The sequence below is a fragment of the Carassius auratus genome, chromosome 11 (assembly GCF_003368295.1).
Source record: "Carassius auratus strain Wakin chromosome 11, ASM336829v1, whole genome shotgun sequence".
Classification (NCBI taxonomy): domain Eukaryota; kingdom Metazoa; phylum Chordata; class Actinopteri; order Cypriniformes; family Cyprinidae; genus Carassius; species Carassius auratus.
The window spans coordinates 7,058,487-7,082,957 of NC_039253.1; the positions used below are offsets into that span (position 1 = coordinate 7,058,487).

At 37.4% G+C, this 24,471-nt stretch overlaps 2 long non-coding RNA genes across 2 annotated transcripts; both read right to left on the reverse strand.

The window, feature by feature from the left end:
• Positions 1-19,842: 19,842 nt before the first annotated feature.
• On the reverse strand, positions 19,843-20,475 carry LOC113111336 (uncharacterized). The gene is made up of 3 exons (XR_003293299.1): positions 20,418-20,475; positions 20,197-20,293; positions 19,843-20,083 (listed from the first exon to the last, which is right to left on the reverse strand). It is a non-coding gene; the product is annotated as an uncharacterized LOC113111336 (long non-coding RNA).
• Positions 20,476-20,565: 90 nt separating this feature from the next.
• Positions 20,566-24,039, reverse strand: LOC113111337 (uncharacterized). Its single transcript, XR_003293300.1, has 5 exons — positions 23,960-24,039; positions 21,698-21,762; positions 21,415-21,614; positions 20,996-21,161; positions 20,566-20,718 (listed from the first exon to the last, which is right to left on the reverse strand). It is a non-coding gene; the product is annotated as an uncharacterized LOC113111337 (long non-coding RNA).
• Between the last annotated feature and the right edge of the window lie 432 nt (positions 24,040-24,471).

The following is a 24,471-nucleotide window of genomic DNA, read 5'->3' on the forward strand; positions in this document are numbered from 1 at the left end:
CGTTTATACTTACTTCATACTTACCTCAGAAGCACCCTTATTGTCACATGTCAGATTTACAGGTTTAAAGCAGTGCAGCAATTTAATTTTAAAAAGCATAGCCACAGAGGAAATGGAGAGAAATCCAACTTCCTCATACTTGGGTGTTTACTATCTGATACCTGTTGACACAACTGTTGATACCTGATGATTCCAGTGCTTCCAGTTAATTTAGATATGTTTTTATAGATAACAGACAGGCTGTTTGACATCTTGAACAGTCGCAATCCCAGAGGTTCTAGGAATTGGACAAGCACCTGGGAGTTCTTGTCAAAAGCCAGGGGGTACTTGCTCACTTTGAAGGTGGAAGATGGCAAACCCCTTTACTGAACAAAGAGGTCTTTTAAAATAGAGACTGTTGTATTAGTGATGCACTGACACCATTTGTAGTCATCAATACCCAGTACAAATTCTTTATTATATTTAAATGATCAGAATGAGGCGGCTGATTTAGAAAATATGGGTTTATTTCATTCTTCGTTAGATGTATACAAGTAGTCAATTTACAAATCATTAAATTGTCTAAGGTAAAACTCTACCGGTTTCAGTGCATCCATCAAGTCCATGATATAAATTCATGAGAAACTCTGTTCTGTTTTTTATCTATCTTCTGCATCAAGTTCAGATGCTCTGCCTTCCCTGTTTGCATAGAGTTCATAAGATGCTCTATTCTGTTTGCGTCAAGTTCATAAAGTGGTGCGTATTATTAATATGATGCTATCTTGCTCCAATGTGTTTGATGTCTGCAAATTTGTTTCAGTTCCAATTCTCTTGTATTCATTTTTTTTCTCCCCAGATGCCGGTATCAAAATGGTATGTATTGGATGGTCTGCATGTTATGTTGTGAATTGATTCAAGAAGGTTTAGTGTCCTAAAAGTAATTTTAAGGAACCTAAATCTCACACTGATTATACTTTTAAGGTCAGGGAAGCAGATTTACAACCCACCCCCCAAAACAAAACGTGGCAATGAAGTGAATTGTGTAAAATGTGGATTTGTGTCTGCCCTGAGAAGTGCTGCTCTGGGAGCATTCACTATTTTCACCCTATACCGTTAGTTTGAATCCCTGCTTTCTTGTGTCCTATTTTGGCAAGATCATCATAGTTATACAGTATTTGCTTTTGAAGGTTCCTCTCTGGTGGGGGGTTGTTAAACCATGCAGAGGCAGTGTAACAGCGCAGGATGACACTACCAGCTTTCATCGACAACTCTACAAGCCTGTCAGCTGTAGATATGTCCTCTGCAGCAGGAGGAGAAGATCTTCCATCCCTGTTTGCTGACATTCCTGCCCTAGTTCATGACCACAGCTACCTTCCCGTCCACTTCAATGGTTTTGTGCACAACGCGCTCATGTACATTTCAGGTAAAGGCTGACTGAAAGTAAATAACTATAACTGTTAGTGCCAACAGTCAAATTCTGGGGGAAAACAATCTCACTATAGTCCAAAAAGAGAAATATTCCCTTAATTTCAACATGCTTATTAATGATTATTATTATAAGTTATGATATTATTATACTTACTAAAATTTCAGAATTTGTTGTGCGACGGGCTCTAAAGAAGCTGTCCTTTGATGTCTGCTGTGCCAGCCTGGTGACAGACGCTGCATCTGCCATCAAGGACAGCAGAGTGGGTCATTTGTCAGGCATTAGCAAGAATCAGATGATCACAGCCTATCAAACTGCTAGAGGTTGTGTGCATTGTACACTCTAAAAACTGCTGGGTTGAAAACAACCCAATTTGGGATATTTTGGCAACCCAACGCTGGTTCAAAAAGGGACGAACCCAATGCTGGGTTATTTTAACCCAACCAGTCGGGTTATTACTTTTAACCCAGCCTGTTGGGTTGCTTTTTTATGGTTTAAAATTACAAATTACTGCATTGCAGGGTTTCAAAAACCAGAGCGGGTGTTTTTTATCACTGGATTTCAGAAGGAAATCTACTGTATTTAGAAAAAATTCGATTTCATGCTTGATAAGGCTGTGAGCTTAGTGCCGCTTTGCAGCCGTTACCGGAGAAACCTCTACCTCTCCCGTTCTAAGCGCCTCCTGCTGGCAGAAAATGAACTCACGGAGTACTGCCATGAATTGAGTTGCATTGTTAGGCTAAAATGAACCCAAATTGAGCTAGGCATTACACCTAAAAACAAGAGAAAAGTCAAAAAGTAACATGTAAGAAGAAATGCAGAAAAGTATGGCTTTAACAGCTACAGAGTTCATAAAAAAAGCATCAAACATTTGTTGAAAATAACTTATGATCAAATTGGACTTTGTTCAATCTTATATATTGTATAAAAATATACGACAACACTATTATACAAAAAATGTACAATTAGTTAGGTTCTTTACCAACTATTCTAGCATGACAGTACACAAATAAACCACAACATTACATTGATATTATAACATTTAACAGCCGTGTGTTTGTATGAAAGAATGTGACCATGTGTACGAATGACAGAGTGTAAACTCTTCTACTAAACAACACAGAACAAGCATTTAACATTGTTTTTACAAATTAAACAGTTTGTTTCATAGTTCATGAATACAGATTATGCATCAGTGTCAATTTTCATGATCTCTTTAGCATAATTGATGTAGTCATGAAGCCCCATCAGCACATGTGACATCTTCTACATCATCCAGAGCAGCGTCCTCGTTTAAAACCACTGGTTCATCAGTTTAGAGGAAAGGACGTGCTCTTCTTTGACCAGCATTCATCCCAGTCATCGCCTGCACTTCATCAGTGGCCTAAAAAGAGAAACACATTTGAAAAAAAAAAAATAAAACATTTAATTAAACTATCCATTTTCAGATAGAGGGCTATTCACATCTGTAAGGATAGGTAAATAATCGGTTTTAACGTTTCAACACTTTGTGTGGTTGTTTAATGTCTCGGTCTACCACAGCGCTCCAGAATGCTATAATGGCAACACTAGTGAGAGGGCATGTCATATTGTTTGAATAAATATTGCTTTCAGAAAGCTTCTTTACTGAAACATTAAACCAGACATGACATTCACATACCTCACAAATGTTCATGTACATGGAGGGCTGCTCTTCAAAGGGTTAGTTCACCAACTAATAAAAATTATCATAATTTACTCTCCCATGTTTTTTCAGACCCATACAGACCCTGCCAACTTTTGGAAAACAAATGAATTTAATATTCTCTTAATTTTTGTCCTCCATTGCTAGTCTGGGAGACCAGTATTTATTTTGAACATACATGTTTGCTATCATTATATTTTAAGATTTATTCATATATAAATATTGGAATGAATTTATTCTACAATAACTCTGTACTTATGAGGATTATGAATACTGATTATCTAGACTATAAATGGATTAACAAAATTATGAGAAAATTCCAAAGACAAAAGTCCTTATAGGTTTGGAATGACATGAGGGCAATTAAATTATTTTTTTGTTTGAACTTTTCCTTTAAGAGGGAAGACCAAGAATGTCGACTCTCCAAATCAGAACAACTCCAAAGTTAATTTGAGTTCTGCAATGAAAAAGACATCAATGGGACTCTAGGACCCTGATATCCAAAGGAAATGCAAAATGTACTTTCATCAGAGAACATAACTTTGGACCACTCAGCAGCAGTCCAGTCCTTTTTGAAGCGAGACAATTCTGATGCTGTCTGTTGTTAAAGAGTGGCTTAACACAAGGAATGCGACAGCTGAAACCAATGTCTTCTATACGTCTGTGCGTAGAGGTTCTTGAAGTACTGACTCCAGCTGCAGTCCACTCTTTGTGAATCTCCCCCATATTTTTGAATGGGTTTTGTTTCACAATCCTCTCCAGGGTGCAGTTATCCCTATTGCTTGTACACTTTTTTTTTCTACCACATCTTTTCCTTCCCTTCGCCTCTCTATTAATGTGCTTGGACACAGAGCTCTGTGAACAACCAGCCTCTTTTGCAATGACCTTTTGTGTCTTGCCCTCCTTGTGCAAGGTGTCTGGTCATCTTTTGGACAACTGTCAAGTACACAGTCTTCCCCATGATTGTGTCGTCCACAGATCTAGACTGAGAGACCATTTAAAGGCTTTGCAGGTGTTTTGAGTTTATTAGCTGAATAGAGTGTGGCACCAGGTGTCTTTAATATTAAATCTTTTCATAAATATTCTAATTTTCTGAGATACTGAATCTGGGATTTTCCTTAGTTGTCAGTTATAAACATCAAAATGAAAAGAAAAAAAAACAACTTTTGAAATATATCGGTCTGTGTGTAATGAATAAATATAATATACAAGTTTCACTTTTCGAATGGAATTAGTGAAATAAATAAACTTTTTGATGATATTCTAATTATATGACCAGCACCTGTGTGTGTGTGTGTGTGTGTGTGTATGTATGTATTTGTATGTACATATGTGTAAAGACCTCTAACACTAGCTTGCTCTATTCTTTTTCTATTCTATCTGTTTTCTTTTTATTTATTATATTATTTAAAAGCCCTTGCTACGTGTACTGTGTTTAACCTAACTGAGACTTGTTATAGCACTTATATATATTTGCTCTTTTTGTTGTTTTTGATTGCTTCCACTGTCCTCATTTGTAAGTCGCTTTGGATAAAAGCGTCTGCTAAATGACTAAATGCAAATGTAAATATACACACATTGTGTATTTATTGATTCATATGCTGATAATTTAGATTTTCAAAAATTATCACTCAAAAGAATGAACAGGTTTCTTCAGATGACTTACTGTATTTAAAACATTTCCAATGTTCATAAAGCTCATATTTATAGATTTCATAACTGACCTCAGAATGAATTATAACCCTTTGATAAATATTATGATTGTGTAATACCAATACATGGGTGTATACAGTTAGATATATCAGTATGTTGTAAAGGAGTTACATAATTGTGTGTTCATTTATGTTCAGTATTCACGAAACATTGTATCTTATCACTAAGAGTTCTCTTAAATAGCAGTAAAAGTTTTTATCTAATAAAACCTATTCACAAAGCTGCTGAGACAAACTTACAAAGGAATAGAGAGAAGTCTTCAGCTAAGAGAAAGGGCAGGGCTGACCTCGTTGCTATGGATGATATCATCATGCTTACTAACTCTGCCCACAGTGATTGGCTGATAGTCTCTGTCCGAGATTTATTTATAGAAATGTTGTAGAGCACAGTATTATGTGGCCATTTACAAATAAAGGTTTAAAAAACGTTAATTCCCACATTAAAATGCAGGATTAGTGTCACTAATTAAACAAATATATGTTCATCTTATTGTCAGCCTATTATACGTATGCTTCTCATAATTGGTGAATATGCAAATAAACAGCCTTTAAATTAAGTAGAATAGTTTTGGCTGATAGTAACAACGATGTTCACAAGTCTTGGAGTCCGAGTCAAGTCTGAAGTGTTTGGTCACGAGTCCAAGTTGAGTCTCAAATCATTTAATGGCTTGCTAAAAAAATCCCATTCAGAATAGAAGGCTGTTTTAAACAAAATATATGATCTATGATCTGCTTTTTAAAGTGGTGTTACAGTGTAAAGTTAATGAACATCCAGCCTGTTATTTATATGTTTTAATCCATTACAATTTTCAGAACAGTTTTTCTGTAATCGGTTTCTATAATAAGAGTCCTATCTATCATGACACATAAGGAAATGTGACACAGATATTACAAAACCATAAAGTATTTCTTTATGCAATAAGTCAGGGGTATTCATTTAAAATTCCACATATACATATATTTTCTTCCAAGCAGAGGTCATGACAAATATAAATAAATAAATAAATAAATAAACGTTTTTTACATGATTTTTATGCTTACATTTAGATACACGCGAGGCCATGTAAAAAAAAAAAAAAACTGTTTCTGTTCAGGCTTTTCTTCCTGAAAATCTATACTATTTTAATATTTAACTTAAAAGCATTATCTTCTAAAAATGTCTACAATGATAAAAACATTCTCATCTTGAGCAGAAAAGAATAATAACCAGCAGTTCCGAAGTTTAAGTTCTATCCTAGCCATCTAAAAACAATTTCCCAATTATAATTAAATTAATCTTTTGGAATGGATGCAGGGGTGTGGATGCCATGTGCTTTTTGAATATTAGTTAAATAAGTAGCCTATTTAAGGATAAAAAGAGTTGTTTTTAAAATATTCACGAGTCCTTCTCCTGAATCAAGTCTGGAGTCATTTCAGATCGAGTCATTAAAAAAATTGATTTGAGTGTGAATTGAGTCCGAGCCACTAACTCGAGCGCCCATCTCTGGATAATAAATGCAAATGTATATATATATATATATATATATATATATATATATATATATATATATATATATATATATATATATATATATATATATATATATATATATATATATATATATATAACTAAAGGAGATGCGTTTTAAAAGATCATTATCATTAAATACACAAAATACACAATTCACAAAGCATCTCAAGGCAAAACATAGTTCATAACTTGCACATTTAGTAGAAAATCATAAAAATAATGGGTGTCAATCCTAAATTTGGGACTTCAAAATTTCGGCTCTAAGTGTAGCGTTTTAACTCTAAAACTAGCACTGGTCGCAATGGAATAAAAAAATAAAAAAATAAATTCTCAGCACTATATGTCACTATTAGTCATACATTTTCACTGTTAATGTAGTATAGTGGTGAATGTATAATGTCATTGTTATTATGAATTTTTGTCTTGTTTGTTTGTATTTTTGATGTATATTTTCATTTATGTGTATTGTTGTCATAGTGAATGAATGTTATATGATTGTTGGTTATTTATTTATTTTTTATTTTATTTTTTTTACCGCCTAGGGACTGCAGATGAAAAATAGTATCTTTTTACTAATTCTGGCATATTTACATTGTGTATTTTCATACAACAATGTACATGAATATGCACTGTCCCTATTAAATAAACTAATAAATATAAATAAATATAAATATGTGAAAGGTTAGGGGAAGTCAAGAGGACTACAAACCACAAACTATCCTAAAATGGCTGTTGCTGGTAATCTGCCTCTGAATGTAAACATTGTAGAAAGAGTTGATGGTAATGAGCTTTTAAAAAGGTATTGCCTTTGGTTTTGGAGGTTATCCCAACTCTGTAATTGTATTGTTTTAATTTATCAGTTGGTCAAGAAGTTAGAGCTGTTCTTGCCAAGGTTTTTTTTTTATGTATAATGTATTATACATCTACATGTATTTTGATGTATTACTATCAGCCATGATTATTATACTCTGTTAATTATTATACTCTGCATATTCACTAATTGTTTATGAGAATCATACATAAGAGGCTGACAATAAGCTCAACATATACTTGTTTAATTAGTTACACTTAGCCTGCATTTTTAAATATTTATGTGAATGTGGCAACATTTGTATTTTTAAACCTTTATATATGCCAACATCCGGAGTGTAGCCATCTTTTCAGAATAGAGAGGGACAGAAATTACACACACACACACACACACACACACACACACACACACACACACACATATATATATATATATATATATATATATATATATATATATAATGCTATGATATGACATTTCTTTAATCTATATAGCCTACTAGTCAAAAGTTTTTAACAATAAGATTTTTAATGTTTTGAAAAAAAGTCTCTTCTGCTCACCAAGCCGGCATTTATTTGATCCAAAGTACAGCAAAAGCAGTAATATTGTGAAATATTTATGCTATTTAAAATAACTGTTTTCTATTTGAATATATTTCAAATGTAATGTATTGTATCTGTGATCAAAGGTGAATTGTCAGCATCCTTCGTCCAGTCTTCAGTGTCACATTAATCAGAAACCATTCTTATTATGTTGATTTGCTGACTATCAATATTTAAAACTGAAAAGTAAATTTTTTTTCAGCATTCTTCGATGAATAGAAGGATCCACAGATCAGGATTTATGTGAAATAAAAATCTTTGCAACATTATACACTATATCATTCAAAAGCTTAGTATATATATATATATATATATATATATATATATATATATATATATATATATATATATATATATATATATATATATATATATATATATATAGGCTATATATATGCTATATTTTTTTTGTTAAATAAATTGTAGAAATTAATACTTTTATTTAGCAAAGATTATTTAAAATGATCAAAAGATGATGATAATAAAGACATAATTTTACAAGAGATTTCTATTTCAGATAAATGCTGCTCTTCTGAACTAAGATGAAACCTGAAAAAAATTCTACTCAGCTGTTTTCAACACTATGGTTTTTTTTTTTTTTTTTTTTTTTTTTTTTTTTTAGCAGCAAATCAGTATATCAGAATCATTTCTGAAAGGATCGTGTGACTGGAGTAATGATGAAAAAAAAAAAAAATCTGCTTTGAAATCTCAATAAATAACATTTTGAAATATATTCAAATAGAAAACAGCTATTTTAAATAGGCTAGTAAAAATATTTCAAAATTTCACTGATTTGCAGTACTTGGATCAAATAAATGCAGGCTTCGTGAACAGAAGAGACTTCTTTAAAAAAACATTAACAAGCTATGTTCAAAAGTTCAAAAACTTTTGATTGGTAGTGTATAGGCAACTTAAATTTTTCTCTCATTTCTAGCTTTTAATTGGCTTAGAAATCTATAACTGCTGGACAATAACAAATAATAATGATTTGTTTATATACTACAAACACTTTTTATCACATTAAAAGGCAAAATAGTTTCTATACTGTAATAAATGCTATGTCAATTAGCACTGCATTGTTCATATACTTTATTTATGCTGGAGATTTTTTTAGACTTGAAAAAAAAAAAAAAAACTAAACCGAAAACAACGGTTTTCATACAATAACAGGAGTTTCCTGGTATGACACACTGCATGAGTATGAATGAAACACACACTGCAGGAGTGTTTAGTGCTCTGTGATGTTCATTTCGCCTTCTCAGTCTAAAAAAAAAAAAAAAAAAAAAAAGACTATCCTGTTTCTTTGAGTTTAAATCTATATTTATTCACACCAGTTCTTGAAAACCTCTATACGAACACACTTACCCATAAAAGTGCAGTGGACGAATTTCCTTGATGATAAAAGCTATACAGCATGCTATACAATATTCCTATGAATAAATCTCTGACAGAGACTATCAGCCAATCACTGTGGCCATAGTAAGTAAGCATGATGACATCATCCATAGCAACGAGGTCAACCCCACCCTTTCTCTTGGCTAAAGACTTCTCTCTATTCCTTATTAAATGTTTGTCTCAGCAGCTTTGTAAACAGGTTTTGGAGATGAGCTACACCTGAGCCCCACCGCTAGTATCGAGTCCCACGTAGGAGATGGAAGGATATAAAACTGGAGCGACGACCGTGAAGGACGAGAGAGGACCAGGCCTGGGACATTATTTTATGTTTGCTTTTTATTATGCGCACCAGTCGTCCGTGAGGGGCTGGTGCGCCGTTTTGTATTTACTTTTGAATATTAAAATGAGTTTTGATTGTGCGCCGGTTCCCGCCTCCTTCTTCCCGATGAATATGGAGATTTGTATATCATTACACATATATTTTCTTCCAAGCAGAGGTCATGACAAATATAAATAAATAAATAAATAAATAAATAAATAAATAAACTTTTTTACATGATTTTTATGCTTACATTTAGATACACGCGAGGCCATGTGAAAAAAAAAAAAAACACTGTTTCTGTTCAGGCTTTTCTTTCTGAAAATCTATACTATTTTAATATTTAACTTAAAAGCATTATCTTTTAAAAATGTCTACAATGATACAAACATTCTCATCTTGAGCAGAAAAGAATAATAACCAGCAGTTCCAAAGTTTAAGTTCTATCCTAGGCATCTAAAAACAATTTCCCAATTATAATTAAATTAATCTTTTGGAATGGATGCAGGGGTGTGGATGCCATGTGATTTTTGAATATTAGTTAAATAAGTAGCCTATTTAAAGATAAAAACAGTTGTTTGTCAAATATTCAAGAGTCCTTCTCCTGAATCAAGTCTGGAGTCATTTCAGGTCGATTCATTAAAAAAATTTATTTGAGTGTGAATTGAGTACTAACTAGAGCGCCCATCTCTGGATAATACATGCAAATGTATAAAAAAAATAAACTAAAGGAGATGCGTTTTAAAAGATCATTATCATTAAATATGGGCCCTGGGCCCATATTCACAAAACATCTCAAGGCAAAACATAGTTCATAACTGGCAGATTTAGTAGAAAATCTTAAAAATAATGGGTGTCAATCCTAAACTTGGGACTTCAAAATTTCGGCTCTAAGTGTAGCGTTTTAACTCTAAAACTAGCACTGGTCGCGATGGAATTTTAAAAAAAAATAACATTTCTCAGCACTATGTGTCACTATTAGTCATACATTTTCACTGTTAATGTAGTATAGTGGTGAATGTAAAATGTCATTGTTATTATGAATTTTTGTCTTGTTTGTTTGTATTGTTGATGTATATTTTTATTTATGTGTATTGTTGTCATAGTGAATGAATGTTATATGATTGTTGGTTATTTATTTATTTTATTTTTTATTTTTGTTACCGGCCTAGGGACTGCAGATGAAAAATAGTATCAAAAATAGTATATGTGCTGACCCGTGCCCAAGATATTTGTCGCCGGGTGACACTCACGAGATGTGTGCTGTTTGGGTGAAGAGCACGCACAGGATGCTCTTGAGGGAGCGTCCTGTGCAAATTGTGAGCGTTTTCCTATGAGAACGCTCCGCTCTTGTCTGGCTCTCTTCTCGAGGGAAGAGAGTTCAGCGTCTGGTCCTCGCGGATCGGGTCCCGCTCGTGCCAAGGCAGAGCGGCGACGCGCTTCATGGAGCTCCCAGATGGAGCTCGCTGACAGTCTCGAGAGGGGCGTTAACCTCTCGGACACGTCATCGGCTGACGAGAGTGAGCTGCAGGTGGATGACGGAGACTTTTCTCCTACTAATACTGCAGCGAGTGCTCTTCAGGCCGGGCAAGAGATGGCTGAGGAGGATGATTTAGATCCTCAACCTCGTCAGCCATCCTGCCACGTGTGCGCAGAGTTGGTGGAAGTTATAGAGCACGCCACTGACAAACTTCAGTTGCCATGGCGGTGCGCTCAGGGAGAGATCGTTCGCGGTCGTTTGGATGATTGGTTTCTCCCTGAACATAGACCACCAGCTCAGCAGAGCCTTCCATTCCTTCCTGATCTCCATTCAGAGATCGAGAGGGCATGGAAGAAACCATACTCTGCCCGTATTCATCCACATCAGCGGGGTAACTTCGCTGATGTTGAGGGGATCGGTGAGTATGGTTATGTGTCGATGCCGCCCGTTGACTAGACATTTGCGAACTATCTCGTTTCTGGGCGGGTGTCGACACTAAAAGCTCCGACTCTGCCATCCAAGCCCCTTAAAACCACGGCTCGCTTGAATGGCAGAGCGTACACGGCAGCAGGTCAGGCTGATGCTGCCCTTCATACCATGGCAGTGCTCCAAGCCTACCAAGCTGACCTGCTGCAGGATCTCGACCAGGGGGCAGGGCTGTCCCCTGAGGCGGTCGCTGAGTTGCGCCGGACCACAGATTTGTCCCTCCGGGCCACTAAACAGACTGCTGCCGCGATCGGTCGATCGATGGCGGCGATGGTGGCCACAGAGAGGCATCTGTGGCTCAACTTGGCTGATATCGGGGGGAGAAAGAAAAGTCCCTTCTCCTTGATTCACCAGTTTCGCCTGCTAAACTTTTTGGCACCTCCATTGAGGCGGTGGTTGGAAAGTTTAGGGAGGCGAAGGTGCGCTCAGCTGCATTTAAGACCTGTATACCACTGAGATCCGGGCCCCAGCCCAGGCAGGCGGGAGGACCTGGTCCGTCTTGGTCTGAGGACCGTAGGCAGGACCAGAGGTCTAGTGTAGCCTCTCGTGCCCCCCCTCCATGGAGGAGTAGGACACAGAGGAGGCGAGCCTCCCGCAAAAAGAGGGACTTAAGGGAGGTCATTCAGCACAAGCGCTGCAACGCTCAGCGGAAGTAGGGTCTGATCTCCCTGGAGGGCCTTTTCTACCAGCCCTCTCCCTCTTCTTGACTCCCCAGGCGTTTACGTTACACCAGCCCTGGGGATGGGCCTTATGATGAGAACTATGTTCTATGCCCGCCGTAGCAACTGGTTGATGTTAGCGCCTCTTTTAGGCATGTAAAAGTGGTGGACCCCAGATTCATTGGGAACTCTCTGGCGAGTCTTCACTCTGCACGCCGCAGGTGAACTTTTTGGTTTGTAAAATTCTGTGTGTATAACTAACACTGATTGTATTTCTCTACAGACCTTGTTCCCTGTATAGACCTAGGGGGTCATTCTTAGAGGAGCAATTAAAGTATGGACTTTAGGGCCCTGAAGCCTCCCCCAGTTGGTGGCTTGAACGAATTAGGAAGAAGCTCAAAGGAGATTTGGCTTCTGTGCTGAGTATGTGATGGCCTTCCTGTCATAACATTTTATATGCGTGGTGGGCCACCGCTCATTTCTGTTTAGCCTCAGGGCTATTTGCCACCCAGGGGTAGAGTAGTTGGTCTTCCTAAAAAAAAAAAAAAATACTTTTTTGCTTTAGGTTTAGACTGACGCTGGCGCTTCAGATAGATCTTCAGATAGTTGTCCTGCCTATCGGTTTGTGACATTGGTATACTGAGTACTCACTCCCCTGAGCTCTGTAGGGTTTCAGTAGGTTGAGTGTTTTCACAGCCTCTCAATCAAGTAGGCTGTGGCTCCTCCGAGCCCTCAGGTAGATCTATGCTTGTAGGTCGGCCCTGATCCAGGCCGCCTCTGTAGCTGGCCTAGGCTATGTTAGGGATATTGGAGGCGTGTTGCTAAGTATAGCTGCCACATTCATTATGTGTTAGGCTTCCTCCCCTAGATTTCAGCCTCCTTCCTTAAATCAATCAATCAATCAATCACCTTTATTTATAAAGTGCTTTAAACAAAATACATTGCGCCAAAGCACTGAACAACATTCATTTGGAAAACAGTGTCTCAATAATGCAAAATGATAGTTAAAGGCAGTTCATCATTGAATTTAGTTATGTCATCTCTGTTCAGTTGAAATAGTGTCTGTTTTAATTTGCAATCAAGTCAATGATATCGCTGTAGATGAAGTGACCCCAACTAAGCAAGCCAGAGGCGACAGCGGCAAGGAACCGAAACTCCTTGGTGACAGAATGGAGAAAAAAACCTTGGGAGAAACCAGGCTCAGTTGGGGGGCCAGTTCTCCTCTGACCAGACGAAACCAGTAGTTCAATTCCAGGCTGCAGCAAAGTCAGATTGTGCAGAAGAATCATCTGTTTCCTGTGGTCTTGTCCTGGTGGTCCTCTGAGACAAGGTCTTTACAGGGGATCTGTATCTGGGGCTCTAGTTGTCCTGGTCTCCGCTGTCTTTCAGGGCAGTAGAGGTCCTTTCTAGGTGCTGATCCACCATCTGGTCTGGATACGTACTGGATCCGGGTGACTGCAGTGACCCTCTGATCTGGACACAGACTGGATCTGGTGGCCACGGTGACCTCGGAACAAGAGAGAAACAGACAAATATTAGCGTAGATGCCATTCTTCTAATGATGTAGAAAGTACAGTGTTATGTGAAGTGTTCCGGTTCCAGTTTACCTAATTAATGCAGCCTAAAAATCCTTTAACGGATTTGGATATTAAAAGCATATTAGTATGTTATGTGTATGCCAGGTTAAAGAGATGGGTCTTTAATCTAGATTTAAACTGCAAGAGTGTGTCTGCCTCCCGAACAATGTTAGGTAGGTTATTCCAGAGTTTAGGCGCCAAATAGGAAAAGGATCTGCCGCCCGCAGTTGATTTTGATATTCTAGGTATTATCAAATTGCCTGAGTTTTGAGAACGTAGCGGACGTAGAGGAGTATAATGTAAAAGGAGCTCATTCAAATACTGAGGTGCTAAACCATTCAGGGCTTTATAAGTAATAAGCAATATTTTAAAATCTATATGATGTTTGATAGGGAGCCAGTGCAGTGTGGACAGGACCGGGCTAATATGGTCATACTTCCTGGTTCTAGTAAGAACTCTTGCTGCTGCATTTTGGACTAGCTGTAGTTTGTTTACCAAGCGTGCAGAACAACCACCCAATAAAACATTACAATAGTCTAACCTTGAAGTCATAAATGCATGGATTAACATTTCTGCATTTGACATTGAGAGCATAGGCCGTAATTTAGATATATTTTTGAGATGGAAAAATTCAGTTTTACAAATGCTAGAAACTTTCTAAGGAAAGATTGCGATCAAGTAGCACACCTAGGTTCCTAACTGATGACGAAGAATTGACAGAGCAACCATCAAGTCTTAGACAGTGTTCTAGGTTATTACAAGTAGAGTTTTTAGGCCCTATGATTAACACCTCTGTTTTTTCTGAATTTAGCAGTAAGAAATTACTCGTCATCCAATTTTTTATATCGACTATGCATTCCATTAGTTTTTCAAATTGGTGTGTTTCACCGGGCTGCGAGGAAATATAGAGCTGCGTATCATCAGCATAACAGTGAAAGCTAACACCATGTTTCCTGATGATATCTCCCAAGGGAGTTGTTGGGAGTTGTTGGCCAAGGCCCGCCCCTTTCTCTGCATTCAGGGGTGATAGAGTAATGCAGGGTGGTAGCTGAGGTAGGATCAGTCTGGCAGGGTTAGGCCATCTTTCGCTCTGCGAAGTGACAGTTTGTCAGACCCTGCCGAACAGAGATGTTTTTGGGCCTCTAGAGCTGGCTCCACTCAGCCCGTTGAGCTAATCGCTCGACCGATGGGTTGAAGTGGGTTGGCTTGCAATTTAGCCCCCCCCACCCCTAGGCTGGGTGCAGGACAAATCCCTGTCACCCTTTGGAGCCACTTGCAGGCCTGCTACCTGTCTCACATTGCAGGGGCATATGGTTGTTACTTCCCCTCTAACTCAGGGTAGTTTTTAGTAGTCCATTCTCAGCTCTGTATGTATCTACCTCACACCACGATGGCTCCGGTTGAGCAGGGAGTTCTAAACTACATTTCACTCCGGTTTTTGAACTCCGCTCCCTTTGAAGCCAGAGCATTGCCATGGGCTGACGCCTATGCATTTAGTAGGTAGGCCCCTAATGGGGCCTCCACTAGGCAGAATGGCGTATGTTGTACTCCCCTGCTATAAGGGTATTGCTTTTTGCTGAGTACACTGCCTCTGGCAATGTGTTTAGGTGCCAGGATGCTGTAGCAACAGCTTTCTGCCGCGAAGGCTGCACGGTTGGGTAGTAGGCCCCAGCAGGCTCCTTGACCGAATAGCCCCCAATAGGGCTCCTAGGCCAGCTCACCTTCGGTTGGTGGGCCCTGGTAGTTCGGGCAGAAGGCTCACTGACGATTAGTAGGCCTTAACAGGCCTCCTCGGAGGTGGGTCACAACATTGTGGAACATACACTAGGTCAAAACTATGGGAAAAGGTTTTTAATGTTATGGTTCCAGCAGTGTTCGTTAAAGTAGCAGAATAGACTCGCTATCAGCTAGTAGGCTCGACCAGGCCTCCCTGTTAGGCGAGTCCCCAGCAGCAGTTACATCCAGCTGATTAGACTGTTTCAGGTAGTAGGCCTCTTCAGGCCTCCCTCAAGGTGGGCTCCCACAATTTGTGGTGGTCAGGTAGTAGGCTTTACTAGGCCTCCCTGAGGGTTTAATCCCACATACTGTGGTTACTAGGTGGCAGGCCCCACAGGCCTCCCTGAAGTTGAATTCCCTTGAACTGTCAGGTAGTAGGCCTCATAAGGCCTCCCTGAAGGCAAGGCCCCAAAGACGGTCAACTGGACTGCCAGTCTGGCTCACTATCAGCTATGGTTTTCAGGTAGTAGGCCTCTCCAGGCCTCCTTGAAAGTAAGCTTTCCTGCACTGTGTTTATCAGGTAGTAGGCCTCACTAGGCATCCCTGAAGTTGAGCTCCCAAATACTGTGGTTGTCAGGTAGTAGGCCTCACCAGGCCTCCCTGGAGTTGAGTTCCAAATGACTTTCAGTTTCCACTTAAGGTGGTTATCTGGTAACAGGTAGTAGGCCTCTCTAGGCCTCTCTGTAGGTGAACTCCCACATATTGTGGTTTTCAGGTAGTAGGCTTCACCAGGCCTCTCTGAAGGTGATCTCCCACATACTGTGGTTGTCAGGTAGTAGGCCTCACCAGGCCTCCCTGGAGTTGAGTTCCAAATTACTTTCAGTTTCCACTTAAGGTGGTTATCTGGTAACAGGTAGTAGGCCTCTCCAGGCCTCTCTGTAGGTGAACTCCCACATATTGTGGTTATCAGGTAGTAGGCTTCACCAAGCCTCTCCGAAGGTGAGCTCCCACATACTGTGGTTGTCAGGTAATAGGCCTCTCCAGGTCTCCCTGGGAGTAGTTTCACAGTGATGCTGGGTTTTGTAAGCTAGTGGCCGCTTACTTTCAGTTTAGCAGTCCTTATCAGGCAGCTACCGAAGGTGAGCTTGCGCCCTGGCTTGGCTCAAGTTTTAATTCTCTGCTACGGGTTCCCTCCTGGAACCTCTTTATCCTGCTACAGCCTGGTTGCCTACCAGGTAGATCTTATGCTCCCCTGACTGAGGGTCAATGTGAGTATGTGGTCTTCTGAGTCTGGTCAGTCGGTCATAGGCCTCTCATGAGGCTTCCCAGTTAGATCAGTCCTTAGGCCCTCACAGGCCTCCTCAGTGTTTTTTGAAACACAAACACTGGGTAGATCCGTGGATCGAGTAGAGAAACTCCCCTACAAGGGTTGTAAAGCACTATGCTGAGTCATACTCTCCAGGATATCCTGTCTCTGAGATCCGGGCCGAGTGGTTCACTGCCTGCTCCGCAGTTCCTCGGGCTGGATGCCTTTCTAAAGGCAAGTGTCCAGAGGCTTTGTCTTCGGACAGACAGGAAGTGGCCAGTCTGTAGTGTCTTATGTAGTGACACCAGGTCAGGCCTGCCTTGTGGCATTTCAGGTGGTACATTCCCCTGAATAGTGACTAGCTGGGGTTCCCCCGGGTTCCCTAGCCACATTCCCTAGAAGGGACCCCTTCTAAGAAGTTGAAGTTGTGGTCCTAGGCCCTTGAGCAGGCCCAGGTAGACCTTTCACTAAACTATGTTTATGGAGGTTTTCTGTGGTATCATATAGCTTGGGCTATGACCGTAGGGAGTGCTGTCACTGACAGCCCTGTGTGATCTGAGGGTGAGTGGTTCTAGCGTTCATTGAATTGCTGGTTCTGACAGTTGTCACTGCCATTGGGCATGCACTCCCTTTAGCATGACGGCATGGGTATTTCGTTCCCCATAGCGTCGATGACGTATTGTCGAAGTTCCCTTCGAAAGGGAACGTCTCAGGTTACAAATGTAACCTTTGTTCCCTGAGAACAGGGAACGAGACAATAAGTCTCCCAGCCATGCCTCAGGGTCTGCCTGCCAAACAGTCCCTTCAGACGAAAGGATATTGTCATGGTTTCAAGGCGCCCTTTTATATCCAGGTCGCACGCTCATCATTCAAGCTGATGATTCACGGCTGTCGCCCGTCAGCATGATTGCTGTGAGTTGATATTTGATTTCAGACACCTGTCACACCTGAGGCGTTCCCCATAGCGTCGATGACGTATTGTCTCGTTCCCTGTTCTCAGGGAACAAAGGTTACATTTGTAACCTGAGACATTTTCTATTTGAATATATTTCAAATGTAATGTATTGTACCTGTGATCAAAGGTGAATTTTCAGCATCATTCTTCCAGTCTTCAGTGTCACATTAATCAGAAATAATTCTTATTATGTTGATTTGCTGATTATCAATATTTAAATGAAACTTTTTTAAATGAAAAGTAATTTTTTTTCAGCATTCTACAATGAATAGAAGGATCCACAGATCAGCATTTATGTGAAATAAAAATATTTTGCAACATTATACACTATATCATTCAAAAGCTTAGTGTGTGTATATATATATATAAATCAAAAGCAAATCAGTATATCAGAATCATTTCTGAAAGGATCGTGTGACTGGCGTAATGATGCAAAAAAAAAAAAAAAATCTGCTTTGAAATCTCAATAAATAACATTTTGAAATATATTCAAATAGAAAACAGCTATTTTAAATAGGCTAGTAAAAATATTTCAAAATTTCACTGATTTGCAGTACTTGGATCAAATAAATGCAGGCTTTGTGAACAGAAGAGACTTCTTTAAAAAAACATTAACAAGCTATGTTCAAAAGTTCAAAAACTTTTGATTGGTAGTGTATAGGCAACTTAATTTTTTTTCTCATTTCTAGCTTTTAATTGGCTTAGAAATCTATAACTGCTGGACAATAACCAATAATAATGATTTGTTATTATACTACAAACACTTCTGATCACATAATAAGGCAGAATAGTTTCTATACTGTAATAAATGCTATGTCAATTAGCACTGCATTGTTCATATACTTTATTTATCACCTGCTGGAGATTTTTTTTGACTTGAAAAAAACAAACCCGAAAACAACGGTTTTCATACGATAGCAGGAGTTTCCTGGTATGACACACTGCATGAGTATGAATGAAACACACACTGCAGGAGTGTTTATCGCTCTGTGATGTTAATTTCGCCTTCTCAGTCCAAAAAAAAAAAAAAAAAAGACTATCCTGTTTAAATCTATATTTATTCACACCAGTTCTTGAAAACCTCTGTACGAACACACTTACCTGTAAAAGTGCAGTGGACGAACTTCCTTGATGATAAAAGTGTGTGGGGGGCGGATTGGGGGGACGTCCACTGCGTAATCTACGCCCCTGGGCAACAACATGCTCTACAGTATTTATCAGCCAATCACTGTGGCCATAGTAAGCAAGCATGATGACATCATCCATAGCAACAAGGTCAACCCCACCCTTTCTCTTAGCTAAAGACTTCTCTCTATTCCTTATTAAATGTTTGTCTCAGCAGCTTTGTAAATAGGTTTTAAGAGAAAGCTAAAAAAAAAAAAAGAAAGCTTTACTGCTATTTAGAAGAACCCTTAGTGGTAAGATTTTTTTTTCATCTGGAATGACATGAAGAACCAGAACAAACTGAGCCAAGGCTTAATCCAGAAGAACTGTGGCAACATCTCGAGATGCTTCAAGAAACCTACTGTACCTGCAAAGAAACATGAAAAAACTGCAGAGCAGACAATCACTGTAAATAGATCAGAAATGTGATTATTTATGACACCCTCTCATACCCCAAAAAATAAATAAATAAAATAATAATGTCTTTGCATTTCTCCTCTGTTGTCTTATTTCCTAACGTTCCTAGCATTTTAAACTATGGATTGTTGCTTAGGTTCCTATATTTTAAGTTGCTTTGGAAAACCTTTTATGTGTCATGGATCAGTAAGCCCTGCCCACAACGTCAACTATTGGACCGGAGTACAGCTTCTGATGTATATTAATTATCAACTATATGGATGTAGAAAGAGTGACGGTGTAAAAGCAGATTTTACATGACAAAACATTAACCATTAAAAAAAAAAAAAAAAAAAAATATATATATATATATATATATATATATATATATATGTGTGTGTGTGTGTGTGTGTGTGTGTGTGTGTGTGTGTGTGTGTGTGTGTGTGTATATATATATACATAAGATTTGTGTGAAAAAGGGTGCCAAAACAGAGAGATTTGTTCTGACTGGCCGTGGTTTGTGATTGTGTCGGTGGCAGCACTTCTAGTGAGTACTTGTGTAATGCACATATTTTAACAACCACTACATATTTATTTGGTTTATTATTGATTTTTCCATATGCTATGCAGTGTTTGGTATCATAAATAACTGAGTTTTACAGAGGTGCTTTATACAATGTTCTTATTTTTTTAATATTATTTACACTACACAGTTTGTATATAGTCATCTGAATTTGCTTTGAAAGACATAAGATATATAATCTGAAATCAACCCAGTAAATGTATGTATAATTATGTTGGTTTCCTGAGATTATTTTATAAATATTTTAAATACAATTTCTTTAAATAATTAAATGTCTTTTCTGTTCATCGGACATCCACCACTTAATTTGCTCTGGTCTTTATCTGTAACAGAGAGAAAACAATTGTGATTAAAAAATAATCAATTTATCAATGACCAATGCATGTTATTTTCCATTTCCAGTTTGTTAAATTAAATGCACAATTGCTCATCCTACCGCACAGGTGCATTTTCATGTTATGAGCTGAAAGACCCAGGTGCTGAATCTTCTGTGACTGACAAATTTTGAATCCCATAACCACTGTCTATGGATCCTGAAATAATATAGTTACTATTTTCAGTTATTCAATAATATTTTCAATTCTGATGTTTGAAACTTAATCTTATACTGCTGCTGAAGCATATTTACTAAAGCATTTGCAAAGCTAGACATTGTACCTCTTGATGTAAAATCGAAGAAGACATCATCAAAAAGTGATAACCTCCTTTTGCTTGATGTTCTGCTGAAATTAATCACGGTGTTATTTGTTTGCTTTGATGTTTTGATCTTTTAATAAATCACAGAAACAGTTATACAGACCTCTTGGCTCTGTAGAGCACCAGAATCATCACACCAAAGACAATGATAAGTAGAGCAAAAGCTGCTAAACAGCCAAAGAGGACAGCGTAGAAACCGGCCCCTCTGCTGTAAAGCTCACAATGATCTCCATAGTACTTCTCAAAGGGAGAACTGTAACACCTAGACAGTTAGCAAAATGGGTAGGAGAGGATTAGTTCCTGAATTAATTCAAGACATTGACTTTTTACAATATTCTTGCCCATCAGATTCTAAAGTGATTTTTTGTTAAGTTTTGAACTTTTTATTTAAATAAGCTAATTTCTAAAGTAATAAGCTCTTTCCCTTGATTTATTTAGGGATAAAGGGAGCCAATGTAAATCATTTATAGTTAAATATCATTTGTTTAGCTGAAGTCTATACAGTTTGTAGTCATCTGAATTTGCTTTGAAAGACTTACCTGCACTGTGGTCCTTTTATTTCATTAAGGCATACACCTCGTTGATTGCAGAATTCAAGATTTCTTTTACACAGTCCCACACATACCCATGCTCCATCTTCCAACTCTACCGTTAAGTTTGCAAAATCCAATGTGCATTTCACAAATGACTGCAGATCTGAAATATCTACACAAAAAAGATTAAAAAGATATCCATTGATACTCTGATCATTAAATATATCTAAAAATAAATATAAAAGACATATTACAGAAACTGTAGAACATTAATCCATGTGTTCTTTAAATTACGTGTAATTTATTATTATTATTATTATTATTATTATTACAGTATTTAATTAAATATGTTAAATCAAGGTTATCTGTTTCCAAAATAATAATAATAATAATAATAATAATAATAAAAATAAAAAATAACTTACTTGATATTATAACTGGCCCCATGGTCGTTTGGTCAACTTGGATGGAAGCATTAAGAGCTATGCTGAGATTTTTAAATGAATCTGTTTCGTTAAAGATTGTTTCCAGGGTGTATTGCAAATAGTTATTTAGAAATATTATCTGTGAGTCATTGTTGGGATAGTTATATACTGCAGTACTTTCAGCAATGACACTTCCTTTCCTAGATGGGAAAAATACATACCACATATTGATATATTTGGCAAATGTTGGTAAATGTATGAAATTCAAGAGAAATCAACTTACACAAACTTATGTATTTGCACTTCTTTGAAATTCTGTGCATCTGCTCTTTTACAAAGGATTGAAAGCTGTAAAAAAAAAAAAAAAAAAAAAAAAAAAAAATATATATATATATATAAGTATAAGTATAAGTATTTATACATTATATATTTAGCAAAAATGAAAATATATTATACAATATTACAAAATAAACTTGGCACTATGGCATCAAAGATTTTAATTTCTCCTGATTAAGTTTGGTAATTAGGGTTGTCTAAGTTAACTATTAAATATATGAAGTTAATTTATTTATTGTCACGAATCCTGTCCATGAATTTCCGTCCGACTGCCACCAGAAGTTGCCTTATCATAACAGACCACACACATCTCCCTGGACTACATTTCCCATTCTCCATTGCACTAATTACAAGTTCACCTGAAACCAATCACACACAGCTGCTACCAATAACATACAATATATAAATCAGTCTCACACCATTATTCACTGCCGAGTATTGTTTGGCATTTATTCCAATCCTCATTTAGCGATAGCTATTCTATGGAGCCAGTTCTTGTTTACTTGTGGACTGCCTGTTTTCATGTGTCTAGTATTTAGTTTTAGTTTTTTATTTTCTTGCTGTTTCAGACTCTGTTTGTCCCTGCCTAGACGAACAGTGCTATGTGCTGAACAAGGCTTTTACAATAATCTGCGTTGATGCCTCGAAGCTTTTGACACAGTGCTCTACCCTGCAATCTGATGATCAATAAAAATTCCGGTAACACTTTCTATGAAGCACGTATTTATAATACATTATGAGGGTATCCTTAAGGCATTATAATGAACACTGTTCGTGGTTAAGAAAGAAGTTTCATCCTTTTTGGGGACAGTGGTTGAGTCCACAAGGTGTTTTGATTTTCAGTCAACAGACATTCACATTTTTGTTATAGGGGTACCGTAATTAACAATGATACACCACATAAAAACACTACATACATATAGGCATACTGACATAACTATAACATTGCACGAAATGGAACAATAATGTAGCTGTAAAAATAGTTGCCTGTTTAAATCGAACATCTTCATCATGACTAGATAGACATGGTGAGTTTGTCTTTATTATACACGTTAGATGAATAATGTATTCAATATATGGATTAACAATCCTGTCAGATCGTCCATCCTTTGAATGAGAGTAAGACATTACAGGTCGGCCGATCTGGTTTCGTGGTTAAAGTTAACCTTTTCGACATGTTTCCATGTTGTTGTTGCTCAGCAATGGAATGGAAGCAATATTGTCTGGGGGTTTAGCAAAAGTAGAGTGGGATGGTGGGCAGTGCTCGGGGTGGTGACTAAAGGCGGTGACTGTGTAGTGATGTCAACTTTTTTACGGAAGTCACAACAGTTTGTGAAAAATCACAGCTACTTTATGTAGGCTGTGTGCATTTAAAATGTGACATTTTAGTAGAGGTCGACTGAAAAATCGGCTGATATTTGACATTTTTCAAATATCGGCATCTGACGATACGTTTTTTTGCTCGGTCAATGTGATCGAGGCAGGACTTTAATTTAGATGGCGCTGAGAGTGGCAGCGCCTGAGCACACAGTGCTCACACTCTCCCTCTGGTTTACTGTTGTTGTTAACAGTTCTGTATAATACAGATAGAAGCCTGTCTAATAATCAGATAGAGCGGTTAAAACAAAGGAATTAATGTATACAGAAGGATTATAAGGATTGCTTTTATATTATTAGTATTAGAAAGGCAAACATTATAATACCTTGTTTGCCGTTAGCTTTAAGCAAATACGCTTTAAACTTTGAACTTGTGGTTTCAAATTATGCTGCGCTTTTTGCATTCGCCCACTGTCATATTCATGTCATTTTCACTGTGAGCTGTATGCAAAATTAGTGTTACCCTTGCTTTATTTGAAAAATATGATTCCCAACGCACACATACTTCCCAGAATACTGAGTGCCCTGTAGACTACAGTACAGTTACTTCCTTTTTAATTATATTTTTATTAATAATATTTATTTATTTGTGAAAAATACGTTGTCATCTAAAGTAAATGTATGTTTATTTTACACATTTATTTTTATATCCATTGTCAAATGATTTAAAACTTCTTAAATATTAATAATAATGAAAACAATTATATCAGCTTTATATCAGGGATATCAAGATATCGACATATGCATCAGCTCTCAAAAATAAAAACAATTATTTTTATTAACAAAACCACTCAAATTAAGTACCTCAAGAAAATTAACTATAAAAATGTACCTCATGTTTTAAGATGGAAATTAGTTTTTGTGATTCTGAAGAGTTAATGTTTTCATAACCAGGAAGATAGTTCATCATAATTCTGAGAGAGAAGTTTGCATTCCTTGTGGGCGTGCTTTCAGCTACAAATAAATCAGAAAGATATAAACATAAGTGAGTTAATTAACATAAATTATGTTTGAGAACTATTGTGCCACGTCTTTTGGGTTGCAATTTATTTAAAGGTATCCTTGTTACATTGTAATTATGATTTTAAGTATTGACATGTTTAACTACACATAATCACTATATGGTTAGGGTTAGGATGAGGGTTTGGTATAGAGTTAGTTGCATATAATTATGCAAAATTTATTGTTATTACAATAGTAATTACATGTAACGTGTAACAAAGACACCTTAAAATAAAGTGTTACCGTCTTTTGTAATCAAAAAATAAACGATGGATGTCTGTGGGTTGTATAGCATTTTACCTCTAAAACATATGCAAATAGGTTTTAGCTAAAACGTCACAC